The 13,912-nt window shown below is 40.7% G+C and overlaps 1 protein-coding gene across 1 annotated transcript in view; it reads left to right on the forward strand.

The window, feature by feature from the left end:
• Positions 1 to 13,912, forward strand: part of ENOX1 (ecto-NOX disulfide-thiol exchanger 1) — a 371,798-nt gene that overhangs the window by 61,935 nt on the left and 295,951 nt on the right. The gene's annotated exons all lie outside the window — the stretch shown is intronic.

Raw genomic sequence — 13,912 nt, forward strand, 5'->3', positions numbered from 1 at the left:
GTGGCTAGAAAATCTCTTTCAGTCATGTGAAAACACTGTGTAACCAGCAGACCTCATGATCCTGTGCTTGGGATGTAAATCCTTCAAAAGCTGGTGTGCCAGTGTGCCTTTCTGGCCTAAGTGAAAGATGGGACTCTTTAGTCTTCCATATTTATGATTAGTCTTGATTAGTTACATGTATTTTAAATTTCACAGTTTCTGGACAACCGGTTTCCCTTTACCTGAACCCACAGAGGAATCTAATGCAGGAGGACTGTAATATGATATTTTAAGATTGCAGTGGAGATGGTGGTTAAAGAACCTAGGCCTTCACCCTTGATGAAGTTGTGAGGTATGTGCCTCTAAACCCCCATTTTCTGCATTATAAAATCTGTACAATGCTTTCAATATTTAGTCCTCTGTATTTTAAGGAGGCTTAAGCTGAAAAATCCAACCCACCTGGGATCTAAAGGAAAACTGGAAAGATTTTCTTCTTTTAAATGTTGAATGGCTTCATGTGCAGAAAGGGAGTATTATCTAACTGATTGGGATCATTTTAAAATATGATATGCCTGCACTGCATGAATAAATTTGACAATTTGGGGCTTAATTGGGTAATGCAATTGCACTCACAGACACTTCAACATTGTGGCAACAATTAATGCATGTAAACTTGCTGGATTTTTGTGAGTACTTATAGTATTTAAGAATCTCATTTGTAATGAATTAGTCTCCTTTTCTGCTAATTCAGAATGCCAAGCAAATTTTGATATCTTTTTGTAAGCGCTTCTAGTTTTAAAAAGCCCTGTAATTGTTACATTTGCTCAGCATAATGTTATGCAGTGGAGGAGGAGCCCAGGAGCATTTTGGCTTTGCAAGGATCTGAGTGTGTCACCCACCAGACACAAAAAGCCTTAGTCCCTAAAAACTCTTGGGACACACTGCAGAAATATATGAATATTTTCTAAAGATGATCATCTCCTTCTACTCCCTTTTGTCCCCCTCACTGCCAAAACTCAAAACCATCCAAACAAAACCTTGCAAAGGTCCTCAGGACAGTAGCTGAAAAAGTGCATCTCAAAGCAAAATGAAAGGTGCTATTGATGGCAATCTAAGCTTGAAAGTCAACACTCAGACCCCCAAATTAGAAGATTTTAAGAATAAGGAAAGCTTTTTTTCCCAATCTTCATGCATTTTAATTTCCCACGACTTCTCTCACTGTGCATGTGAGGGGGTGGGAAATAATTTGATGTTGAAAAGTGCACCTTTAATTCACAGCCTTCTCTGCTTTCTTTAGCTGAGACAGTTTCCTTTTGCTTACCCTAAAACAAGGACAACTGCTCCACGCTTATCACTGTCCTGCTTCTTCCTTCCTATTTCACCACCTGGTCCCTGGGAGTCCCTGCTGCAGTAGGACTAATGTACAAAATCCCAAGGCCCAAAATGCTTTTCCTAGCTTTCAAGTTATTCATTTCAGTTGAATAAAAATGTATTATTTTTTGCAGTTTCTTTCAGTTTTCCATTATCTTTTCAATAATAATCTGAGCTTGTGGCAGGACTTCATATCAGGCAGTTTTGGTTTCCTAAAAGTGAGCACACTGAATCAATGACCTGAAAAACTTCTGGTTCCTAATGCTGAGTGTTACAGTGCATGATACTAAACTAGAGCCAAATTACTCTTAATAGAGAAAACTGTGACCTGCTATGAAAGACAGCCTAAAATAAAGGGACTGAAAACAGGTCTGCCCCCGTGCAGATGGTCTTGGGAGAATCTCCTTGGTCATTCTTTCCAGCCTGCAGCTCTCAAGTTTAACCACAGATGCTACAAAAACCTCACTGGAAGATCTCCATGAGCAAAATCTCTTTCTTTCTGTCACCTCTGGAGCCTTGCTGTGAGTTTGCTCCCCACTCATCTCTGCAGGAATGGATGTCTCTCTCTCCCTTTCCTACCCATCCTTGAGGAACTCCCTGTGTCTGAACATACTCCATCGTTAAATCATCCCTCCCTCCAGATGTTTCCATATAAATGCAGAAACCTGCAGTAGGAAATTATGTAGCCTTCATGGCCGCTGCCTGGCCACACATCTTCTAACACAGCAAGGCAAAACTGGACAAAGAAATCAAGTAGTTACTCTGCTGTAAAGCTGTGAAGGTTTTTTCATGTCATAGCATCTTTGCTATGTTGACAGTCCTGCTAACTGCTGTAAAAAGCCATCCTTCAAGCTGAGCTTTATGTAGTCCTTACATGTGATTAGTTTTCAATGGTTGATTGTTGCCCATTTAGTTAAAACAGAAATATATTTCTTCTCAGTTTTTTTCCATAATTCTTTCAACATCGTAAATCAGTGAAAAATTACAGCAAGGTTAGCTTTTGGTATCATCATTAGCAATAGCTGTCGGAGTTAAGTATAATACAACCAATTTCCTAGTGATAATTTCCTAAAAACAATTTAAAAATATTCCTTCCACTTCTTCCTTGATCTGCTTCTCTGTGTGGGACTTGGAAAATGCTTCAATCAGCTTCTCTATTCCTCTGTCTCATCATACCCAGGCCTTGGTGTTTGTTTTTTGTTTTTTCTTTGCTTAGACATCAAGTGGAAAAGAAGCCCAAGGGCAGCAGCAGAGACTTTGTTGCTGGGTTGGCGTACAGAGCTCTGCCCAGGTTGCCCAGAAAACTGCAGGATAAAAGGAGCTTCTCACATCTTTAGGGCTTTCTGGTAGGCAGTGCCTTCAGCTTCATGGTCATTTTGGAGATGATAAAATGCTGCTTCATATGGGCCCCTTCCCCATCTGCTCCTTTTCGTACCCCTGCCTGCTGCCCCTGTTGTGTACCCGCACCCCTGCGATCCATAGACCTGCCTCTTGGCCCCCAGTGCCTTCCTGCTGATTATCTCCCATCTTTTACGGCATCTCAGGCCGCTCTTTGAACACCGTCCCGCACCAGTGTATGTCCAACCCCTTTGAACTGTAATGCGGCAGCCAGTTTTTCTCTCGGCATATGTTCAGACCAATTAAAAGCAGTGGGTCGCTTCTACTGAGGCAGCCTCAGTTTCAGGTGCAGGTAGACTGCAGGGACACAGCTGCCACTTTATTGCCTTAAGTCTTATCGCCAGGAGTGGGAATTAGCAGCTGTATCGGTTAAAGGGTAATTCATGTTTTATGTCTCGTATTATCTTAAGACAAGAGAGAAGGAAAAATCTCAAATGTATAAGCATTTAGAAGGATTGCGCGTGGTAAAATTCTACTATTTGCTTTCTCTTAACTCCTTTGACAAAGGAAAGAAGGTAGGAAAATAGTAATTTGGGTTCTGATTTGGAAAGTTCGTTGGAGAAGGGGAAGAAATCAAGGAGAAATTATGTGAATAATTCAGAATCAGTGGTGTAAGCTGTGAGCTGTTGATCACTGTTTTGTTATGGAGACATAGATTTCCATTAATATTCCTTCTTTTGAAAAACAGAAATCCTGTCTCTGCTGTTATATGCTTAATTGAGCACTTGAGGCAAAAAAACCCCCCACAACAAAAACCAAAACAAGCCAAAAAACCAACCAAAAACCCTATGGCATGCAGATCAATTCTTCAGATGATGATGTTCTTTTAAAATCTTTTTTAGAAAAGTTGTCCCCTGCTATACATCCTAAACACGTTCTCTGAAATCTCAGACCTCTCCATGAAGTGAATAGAAGAGGTTTGGTCAGCATTACAGAGTGCGACTGCTGTGGGAAAAGTGGAGTTGCAATGGGTTGTAGAAAGCTAATGTTACACTTGAAAGCACTTTCCTCAGAAAATATTTTTTTATATATATATATATTGTTAAGACCTTCTAATATTCTCTGGAGAGGGAAACCAAATTCACAATTAAATTGAATAGGCATTCTTTAAGAAGACTTCTGTTATTTGCAGCTTAAGTGTAACAGAAAACTGACAGTACATTAACACAGACTCAGCAAGATATTTTAGCTATAAAATGTCAAAGCCTCTTCACAACTAAAGAGTAAACTATTGCACAGCTTAAAAAATGAGTATCATAACTTTAGGAAAACATTGTTACCCTACTCCTTGTAGATCAACATGTGGCAAGATTATTTCAGTGGAAATATGTGCCTACAGGCTATTTATTTTCTGTGTTTTGTTTAACACCACTTGGCATCTGAGATCAAGAAAGCTTAAACCAATTATGAGTAGCTGGTGCAGCAAAAATCATGATTGGTACGTTTACAACACAGGGTCGATTCTTCTGGTAACGTTATTTTATTAAGGAGTGGAGCAAGGGGGAGAAGGGGACATCAGGCATACGCCTTCATAGCACTGAATTAACACAGTACTTTGACCACATACAGATGTTTCCTCCCCCAGTGCAATCAGTGCAAGACGCACTGATTGCAGCATGCAGACCCTGGAGAAGAGACAGCTGTGTGTTTGTTGCTAAGCCTATTTCCCTCTTCCCTTTGGCTTATTGCATTATTTTATACAGTGGAATGATAGGAATGTAAAAATGAAAAAGTGCTGTTGAGTCATCTAGTCCGTCTTGCAGCTAATGCAGGATTGTTCTCTGCGGATCTTTGTCCAGTTGGCTTTAGATGTGATTGGACTTCAGCCAATTTCCTTTGGAAGATTATTCTACAATAGAATACACTTCATTATTAGGAATTTTTTCCCTGTCAGCCTAAATTTTACTTTGCTCAGTATAATCACATTACTCTTAGCTATAGTTTCCTGAAAATCCCTATTAAAAAAAATCCTTAGTGTGTGCATCCTTCCAGAGCTTGTAGATAATTATCATATTTCTCTTTCAATAGTGGCTTTAGTCAAGCTATACATATTTAGTTATTTTAATATTTTCTCATAAATCAGTCTTCCTAGATTAATGACTTTTATTGCTGCTAACATTGAGCCAAATCTCAAATTCTTCTATTTAAAATTCAACAAGAAAAGGCTGGACTGAATAAAGACTTGCAGATTAGATCACGGTGTCATTGAAAACCCATCCTTTGAACCCATTTGTGACTTCGGACCTGTCTGAATGCCAGCTCTCCTGAGGCAGACTTCAGCAGTAAGATTTGTCTCAACTACCTTGAGTTATCTACAGTGTAAGTGCCTACATCAAAGCTACTCTCCCTAGATTCCTTTTGTGATCATTGGACCCTGCAGTTGGGTGCAATTCATCTAAGTTTTTTTAGATATCCACATTAGGACAAGAGAATTGAGCCCTAGAGGCACCTATTTCTCTCTCTCAGTTAAGGGCAGCCCAAGGTGATGATCTCAGATATTGACATCTGCAGGTGAGACAATCCCCCCTAGGTGCTGAAGTCTTGGAGATTGATACAGAGCAGCTGTGCTGGAGGGCCACCTGATTTACATCAATCAGTCCCTCTGTCCTGGACCTCAGACTTCCTTGCGTATTTAAAGGTAGGGTCTGTTGAATTTTCAGACATCGTGGTTCAAGAAGTGAGAATTCTTGGTTCTCTCCATGGCAATGCCACCACAGCTTGGAGACAGCAGTGAGGTGCTTTGGCACTCAGAGAGGCTTGATGCATTCTGAGTCCTGAGACCATTCCTAACACGTTTGAATGGCATTGAATTCAATGCAAAAGTGTGATGGTCACATTGAAAAACAGGGGGGTGGATAAAATTGCTTTTTGCATAGACATAGAATCACAGAATATCTCAAGTAGGAAGGGACCCATAAGGATCATCGAGTCCAACTCCCGGCTCCTCGCAGGACTCCCTAAAACTAAACTATATGACTAAGAGCGTCATCCAGATGCTCCTTGAACTCTGACAGGCTTCGTGCTGTGACCAGTTCCCTGGGGAGCCTGTTCCAGTGACCGACCACCCTCTCAGTGAAGAACCTTTTCCTAATGTCCAATCTGAACTGAAGCAGGTGCAGCATGTATCTAGAGAGTAGGAGGTCTAGATGCCAGATACATTGGTTTTAAAGTCTCTTTGGGCTGGAGGAAGTCTATGGTCAACGTCTTTCACTTTCCAAGGCCTCTAAAAAGATGGCTTTTACATGACAGATGCCTACTGCTCTCCCCTCCTCTATTAGGTATTTGTTCTCCATTGACAGCTTAGTGCTCACAATCCTCATTGTAGCCCTAGGCAGATGCCTGCTCAGATGCAGTTCTTGCCTCCTGGCTGGACATAGGTTATAGTTTGCTCTCCATGCAGGTATTCCTGGTTTATACTGGAGTAACTAGGAAAAGAAATCAGTGTCTGCCTTTTGTTCATTAGTAAAAAAATAAGTTAAATATATTTTCCCAGTGGATGGTTACCTTCTGTCAGACTTTCTGACAAAATATGCTAAGCCTCTATTCCCCATAATTTGTATATAATATCCAGGAAAAAAACTTTGTTCTAGGAGGGCAAACTCCAGGGAGGGAGGAGAGCTTTTGAAATTGAAGGTTAATATCAGCACAAGATAATATGTTTATTAATTAGTCCTGAATGAATTTAGACTGAAAATTAAAAGAAATTTTTCAAACATCCCAAGAGGTGAAGTTCTGGAATAAAATCCAAATGCACTAGTTGAGTAGAAAACCAAAATAACTTGAAGACAGAATTTGGTAAATTTAGGGAAGGTTTTGTGAGAGTGCATAGAAGCATTTACAGAGGTTAAAAAAAAAACAAAACTAAGCATGCAATATGAAGTCATGGTGTTTCCAAAGGGGCTAGAAAGGAGACTGGCCACTGCTCATGTGTTTGCGCTATCACCTATTTTATGTTTCATCCAGCGGTTGGTGGATTCTGCTGTTTGCTAACAGATGCCAGAAGGTCCCAGTCTGAGAGGTCAGTGTGAGAAATTCCTTGCTGTTGCCAGACCCTTGGAGTTGGGGATGTCAGCTGCCTTCCCAAAAAACATGTGGGACATCGGTCTTGGTCTTTTGTTGGTGGTGTTAGGAAGGGATTGGGTGGTACGCATGTGTCTCTGTGGAACAGATCCTGTGTGGTCCTCGTGAGCAAAGCAAGATCAGGAAACTAGACAAGACCCAGTTCGTCCTTCTGAGTAGTATATTGCTTCAATACTACAGCCCAAGCACTGTACCCAGACTTTTCCCAGCTGAAGCCTGTGCTGAAAGCTTGCCAGGCGATGGGGTTCTGCTCCTAATTCGCAGTAACTGGAACAAAATGCAGCTATTCTCATCATTCATACAGACACGCAACCCTCGGAGACTACAGGCCTGCCACAGCATACAATGCTTCATCTTGACACTAGTAGACAGAGTACAGGGTTGTCTGTTGGGACATTTAACTTTGAAGCATCACCATACTGGAGATGAGAAGGACTTGGAGGAGTGTGCGTTGGGCATGCATTTTTAGCTACCTTTCCTTAAAATTGCTCTGCTTTCCTAATACTGTTTTATCATCACTGTGGTGAACTAATTCTGCCACTAGCCTGTCTGCTAATAATCCTTGTCTTGATAAGCTATTCCTCATTATTTCTGACTTTTCAGAGAATGACATCTTGGTGCCTGTCCTCAACTTTTAGCAAGAGGCACGACTGACTGCATAGAAAGGCTTCCTAGACTCCTCTCAAGTTGTTTGATCCTGCTCCTTTTCACAGCTCCAGCTTCCATATTTGTTTCTGACACAGGAGGGAATGTTGGCCTTTCTTTTCTGTAAAGCTAAAAATAATGTGAGCAAACACCTGTGAATTGCAGCTGGCCCCTGTTACAGTAGGTGTCCATTTCAAGGAGGACGTGATGGTCCTGTTGTCTCTTCTATGGATTTTTTGACGCACCTGTGATTTCTGAGGCTGGACTTTACTGGTGGCTAGTTCTTAATGGTTCCTCCTTTTATGCAGGAATGAGGTATCATAATCTTCAGATATTGTGATGCTAGATGTTATTTAAGGACCTCCCAGGACAACTGGATGTCATGGGCATGCTGAACTTACCCATGATATCCTCAATAGGTCTTACTCTTGAAAAATATAATCTATATTCAACTTACTGGAACCCCTTTTTATATTCCTTGTGATTATCTGAACAGGGCTTTCCCAGCAGTTGTCACTGTAGTTAAAGAAGGGAAGGGTTAGAGATTTATTGCATCTGTTGCATTCAGCTGCTGATCCAGTCCTTCACTAAGATGAAATAGTGCAGCATAGTGCTTCTGCCTTTCTTTTAAAAGAAAAAAAAAAGAAGTATGTATTTCCTTACAGAGTTTCTGTTCCAACCTCTAGACTGCAATGATGGCAGCACATTTCTGCATATCTCAGACCCTCTGTAGAGATGCAGCCAGGTAGCTTAGGCTCCTCATTGTCAAACCAAAAGCAGTGGCTGTGTTGTGTGCCTCTTCTGCCTGTGTCGGGGCAGGTGAGGACCCTTCCCCTTCAGAAGTGCCTGCCACAGTAAAGTTGCTCAATACTTTGTACTTTCACAGAACTATTTCAGGTTGGGGGTCTTTGCACCTTGGACGCTACTTTTGAGACAGACTTTAGAGCAGTGAGTCCTTTCTCGCATTTTCCCACAGGTCAGGGAAAGAGGGCATTTTCAGCCATTAGAAATCAGCTTTCTTTGAGTAGAAAAAGGTCTGCATTCTTACAAACCTCCTCATTTTTCTTTTTTCAACGGGGAACATGGCTTTGCACTAGCTTGCCAATAAGCTAATCAAAGAAAGGATTTCACTTTCTAGTCTACTTCACTGTCAGTTAAGGATAGTCCCAGAACCATTTGCTGTTATTGATTACACTGCTGTCCAGTATAGGTACTTTGTCCGTAACAGTGATGGGTGAATACCCTCACTGCGATGTGTGGCAGGAATCTGCTAGCGGGTAGGGACGTGGGACTGGGTGGACTGGCTCTGCTTCCCACCTATTTTGTTAAAGCAGCGCACCCTGACTTTAAACACCGATGTCCCCAATGGAAAAAAACCCAAAGTAACAGGTTAAAAAAAATGTTTTATTGCATTACCACGTAGCACACTCCATTGCACACAGCGTGACTCTAATTTTGTCAATGATGGTGTGCAGGTTAATATACTTTATTGAAGCTGTTTTATTAGATTGAAACTGAAATCTGTATAGGAGGCTCTTTTTTTACCCTGAAATCTATTAGATGTTGCATCTTAAGGGAGCTGTAAGAAGATTGACTCCCAAGAATAATAATTTCCTCCCTATTTCAGGGAAAAGTTAGAATGTTTAATTTTACTTATGAAAATTAGTAGAATTTCATATGGGTTCAGGAGATAAGAGAGGAGGTGTGAGATGGAGCTTCCTTAATTTGCCTTTATTAACTACATCAACTGTGAATCTGTTGGCCTCGATGTACAGTCAAAAGGGGAGACATTTTTCTGTACTTGTAGATTTATGTTAAAAAGAGCAAATTTAAAATAGGGATGGTAATGATGGATCCTGCAAGAGTTACTTTGAGAAATGAGGTATAATAAAGAAAGGCTTGGCATGTTCATTTATTCCCAGATTTCAGTGTTTGAATGCGAAGCGGGAGAACCCACCATCTTGCAAATTTGAATACAAAAAAAGATGTAAAAATGAGAACAGCCTGCTTTGTTAAATATTGCTAACTGGCACCTAAAAGTGATACAGAGTGTTAAAGATATCACCCCTTAATTGTCAATGATACAAACCCAATTCTAGAAAAATGTTATAAACACTCACTCTAATGTATATTCATTTGCAGAGAAATAAAAACGTTTTCCACAGTGCCTGGCACATACTGAATATTCAGTGTAACAGAATGGAAAGGAATTTTTGTAAGTTAATGCCTTTAAAATGAGGACATCACAATACACTTCTGACATGATGTTGCAACCTGGACTCTTATTTTACAGTTTAGATAATTCTCAATGCAGAAACTGCGGTCCCGTGATGCAGAGATTTGAGAATCCAGCACCAAGTAATGCTCAACTTAGTAATTTTGCCTAAGGCACCGAGCAAAACTTGTGTCTGGCTTTGACAGTAACAGCAATTACTTCTGTAGTAACGTGAAACATATAATGGATGATATAAAATAAGAATTGAAACTGTTTATCTATTAGACTACTACATTGGGGATTCTCCTCCTAGCATAATGTAACCAAGAACCACCCAAGAAAGTGTTACTTAGAGAGTGTTTGTTTTTCTTTTGTGGTCCCAGCATGAGAGTGCTTTTGATTTCCCTTGAAAACTTGAATTCTGTAGAATGAGATGGACACCCTCCAGCTGGAGAGTTGTAAGCCTAATAAATAGCATGTAAAAGAACTGGCAAGGTGCACCCTGAACCTTGTCCATCACAGGCTCCAGAGGAATGTGACTGAAGGGAAGATGAAGAGGCCAGACAATTTGTGTTCTGTATCCACAGTCTGTGGATGATGGGAGGCGCTGAAGGTGTAAGAAGGTGGTCGAAAATTATAAACTATCAAGAATCAGTTTTATGTTAGTACACATGATGGTCTGAGGACTTTTTTTCAAAAGGTGAGTAACACCTCTACTGAAAAATAAAGAGTGCAGGAACAGTGATATAATCCGTCTCAGCCCCAAGGCATCACTAGCTGTACCTAGGTTCCTCTGACAGATGTTATCAGAGAAAAAAAGGTCTTTAAAAGGAGATAATCATGGTACTTCACAGTCCTGTTTCTCTTTCACACCTGCCCAGCCTAAACAGTAAAGCCAAGATCCAGAAACTGCACCTTCTAGTTTCTGATGCGCTTACTATGCCGTGTTCTTTTCCATGTGTTTTTTTCCAAGTAAAAAATTAGAGAAGTTCTATTTATTTCTCCATAAATTCGTAAAGAGTGATTGTGGGTTTTAGCTTCTTTGACAAAACACTGAAAATGCATTTCTGTTTTTTTTTAAAGTAAGTTGGTGGAAAGAACTTTCAGTTGTTGGGGGGAAAAAAGCTCTAGAAAATGTTGGTTTTTCCATCGAAAATCATTTCAGCTCATAAGCCATTCTTTCCGTATCTTGATGAAAAGAAAATGATCAGATCTCTAGATCAATAAAGTTGAAAACAGCAACAGCAGCGATCATCCTGGATGCGTGTTGTTTTCTGATGTGCTTTCATATCTGAGCGGTTCCTCATGCTGTAAATATCAGCCTGACTTACACTCAAGCTTCGACCTCACATCAAGCAACGGCAAAAAAAATAGGGGCTGTTTAAATGCAGCAAGGCTTGGAAGTAACAATTTTTTAAAAGTGCCAGCATGTCAAAACATTGAAGGAAAATATTGAAGTGTACCAGTGTGCTCCCAGTTTGTCCGTTGCTGAATGCTTTTTCTACTGAATAATCACATCTTCTAGGGTCTAAAGCGGTGGTTCGTTGTATGTAATGCATTGCTGTCATGCCACAAGGCATTAAAAAAAAGAGATTGAAATTATCTGGAGGAAACCAAATCACTTTATTTCGAAGAGATATTAGATTGATCTATCTTACCATTCTCTATAGATTTCATAAGCACATTACTTGTTGAAGTGGTATCAGGCATTTTATATATTATAGCAATTTGCATACGTTCATTAAGCTGTGCTTTGTAAAGCTTTCTGACAGGGGCATTTGATGAATCCTTTCGTGAACTGCATTGTTTCTTTATGCGGAGCAATCTGTTAAATCATGCCTTTGTCCTTCAGTTTGTCAGAATCAGTAAATGAAGCAGATGTTAATAACTGTGGGAGGGTTTGGGGTTTTTTCGGTGTTTGCAGAATACGGGATAACTGTGAAGGGCATGATGTGTTTGTCAAAGCGACAGCTGCTGTTATTAAAGATAGAAAGTGTGCTACAAGTCAAAACTTTTCCTGGCATCTTTTAGCAACTCTATGAGGTTTTTTGGAACAGTCAGACGGGTGGTCATTTCTAAAATAAACACCGCTGATGTTATGCACAGCAAATCGTATGCTTATACTTACATACAATTGTTCTTATCTTTGGCTGCAAATGTTCTGTTGCAGAGCTATCTTAGACATGCAATAATTCATAACGTTTCTCTATAAATATGTCATAAGAAGTTCTCAGGTCAACAATCCCTTGAGACATGTCTTTGAGCAATATCATTTCATGAGTTATCGCATTAGTAGAATTTTACACCCGGTTGGTGTTTTGAAGGTTACCTTTACGACACAAGTTTTGCTGGACGTGACAGTTCAGTCCCTGGAATCTACTACCCGTCGTGAAGGTCACTTGGCTGAAGATGTTACAGCTGGGGAACAGCATGCGTTTAGGTGGTTAACGTGCTTCAACTGATGAGTAGTAATTCCTGTCAAGGTGTGGTAACATGAGTGCTTGTAGTCAACTGTAGAGGCCTTGCAAGTGAAGATAAAATGGGCAGCCATAAAAGCGGGTAAGAGATGAGGGGGATAAGTACGAGGGGAAAGCATAGCCTAAGGAATGCCTCAAGAGGGGCAGCAGAGGTGGAGGTGCTGATCTCCTCTCTCTGGTGACCAGTGACAGGACCCAAGGAAATGGAATGAAGCTGCATCAGGGAAAGTTCAGATTGGACGTTAGGAAAAAGTTCTTCACTGAGAGGGTGGTCGGTCACTGGAACAGGCTCCCCCGGGAACTGGTCATGGCACCAAGTGTGTCAGAGTTCAAGGAGCGTCTGGACGACGCTCTTAGTCATATGGTTTAGTTTTAGGTAGTCCTGCAAGGAGCCGGGAGTTGGACTCGATGATCCTTATGGGTCCCTTCCAACTTGAGATATTCTGTGATTCTATGATTCTATGTGGAAAAGGTGTTGCAAGGCTAACTGATGAAGAAGGACATGCAGAAAAAATGGAGGACATTACTGTAGAAAATAAAGGGTAAACTTTGGCCACCCTCTGATCTTGCAGGTTTTTATCAGTATTACCTAGTAAATAGTTCCCACTCCTTTTAGAGGTGATATTTGGCTGATTTTCAAATTAACTTTAATGGCATTCTCTTTATGATTACACCTTATTGTGGAAATCTCTTTTGGGGAATTGGGTAGGAGATGCAAAGGGCAGAGATGTAGTGGTGTTACTCGTGCCTCTGTGGTGGAATCTGAGCTTCTGAGCCTGGCTAGTCTGCAGTTGACATCAACAGCAGGAATGGCAATATAGTTCATAGAATAAATAATCCTAGAAGTTTCAATGTTTATAGAGATTGCCTGAAAATATGTAGAGAAGACCAGTGAGAGATTCTGTAGTTGTTGTTCTTCTGCATGAAAGTAGGCAGCAGCTATAAATCAACGAACTGTTGCTTTTGTAAGAATTGGCAGAATCTTTCATGCAGTTTCTGGATAAAAATTTCTACTGCTTCTGTTTCTGAGTCTTATCTTTCTGTCTGATTATCTTGCAAAAAATGAGCAGTGAAATAATTATCCATGCTGATATTTATATTTTGTCTCTCTGCTTGAAAATTACCAGCTCACAGAAAGGAACAGAGGGAGTCTAGGACTCCTTCTGTGGGCCGAGCCTTTGGAGAAGAAAATGCCTACTCTTCAGCTGGAGCACATAGGTGCTCCCAGCCAGGTGACCATTGATGCGTAGTGGGTATAGGCTGTTCTATAATTGATTCGTCTTAACTCTGCTGGGGTGATTCACTTTGCCTACACTGGGAATCATGTGGTGGGTACCAGTAGTGCAGCTGCAGGCAAAAACTCTAGCAAAATTGTGGGGAAAGGAAAAAGGCAAGACTTTTTCTAATGTGGACTCTTAATTATTTTTTTTTTTAAGAGCTGTGGCTCTGTGGCAGCACTGTGTGAAACAGTGTTTCCTGCTGCAGAATTCAAAGATGCCAATGGTGCCACAGAAATACTCAATACAGCATGTACTCATGATGGTGAACATGATGTGGTCATCTGAGAAGTCATTGTCCAGAACAAAGATCGGACCAAGTGCATTTGGACACATGAACTATTTTTTCCTCTTTTCTTCCCTCCTTTGTGTCTTTCCTTGGTCTGCTGAGCCTGTTTCTTTCTCCCGACACATCCTCCTCTTCTTTTTTGCTTTCTTAAGCACATTAGACTTATCAAATGCATTACGCT

The sequence above is a fragment of the Gymnogyps californianus genome, chromosome 1 (genome assembly GCF_018139145.2).
Source record: "Gymnogyps californianus isolate 813 chromosome 1, ASM1813914v2, whole genome shotgun sequence".
NCBI lineage: Eukaryota > Metazoa > Chordata > Aves > Accipitriformes > Cathartidae > Gymnogyps > Gymnogyps californianus.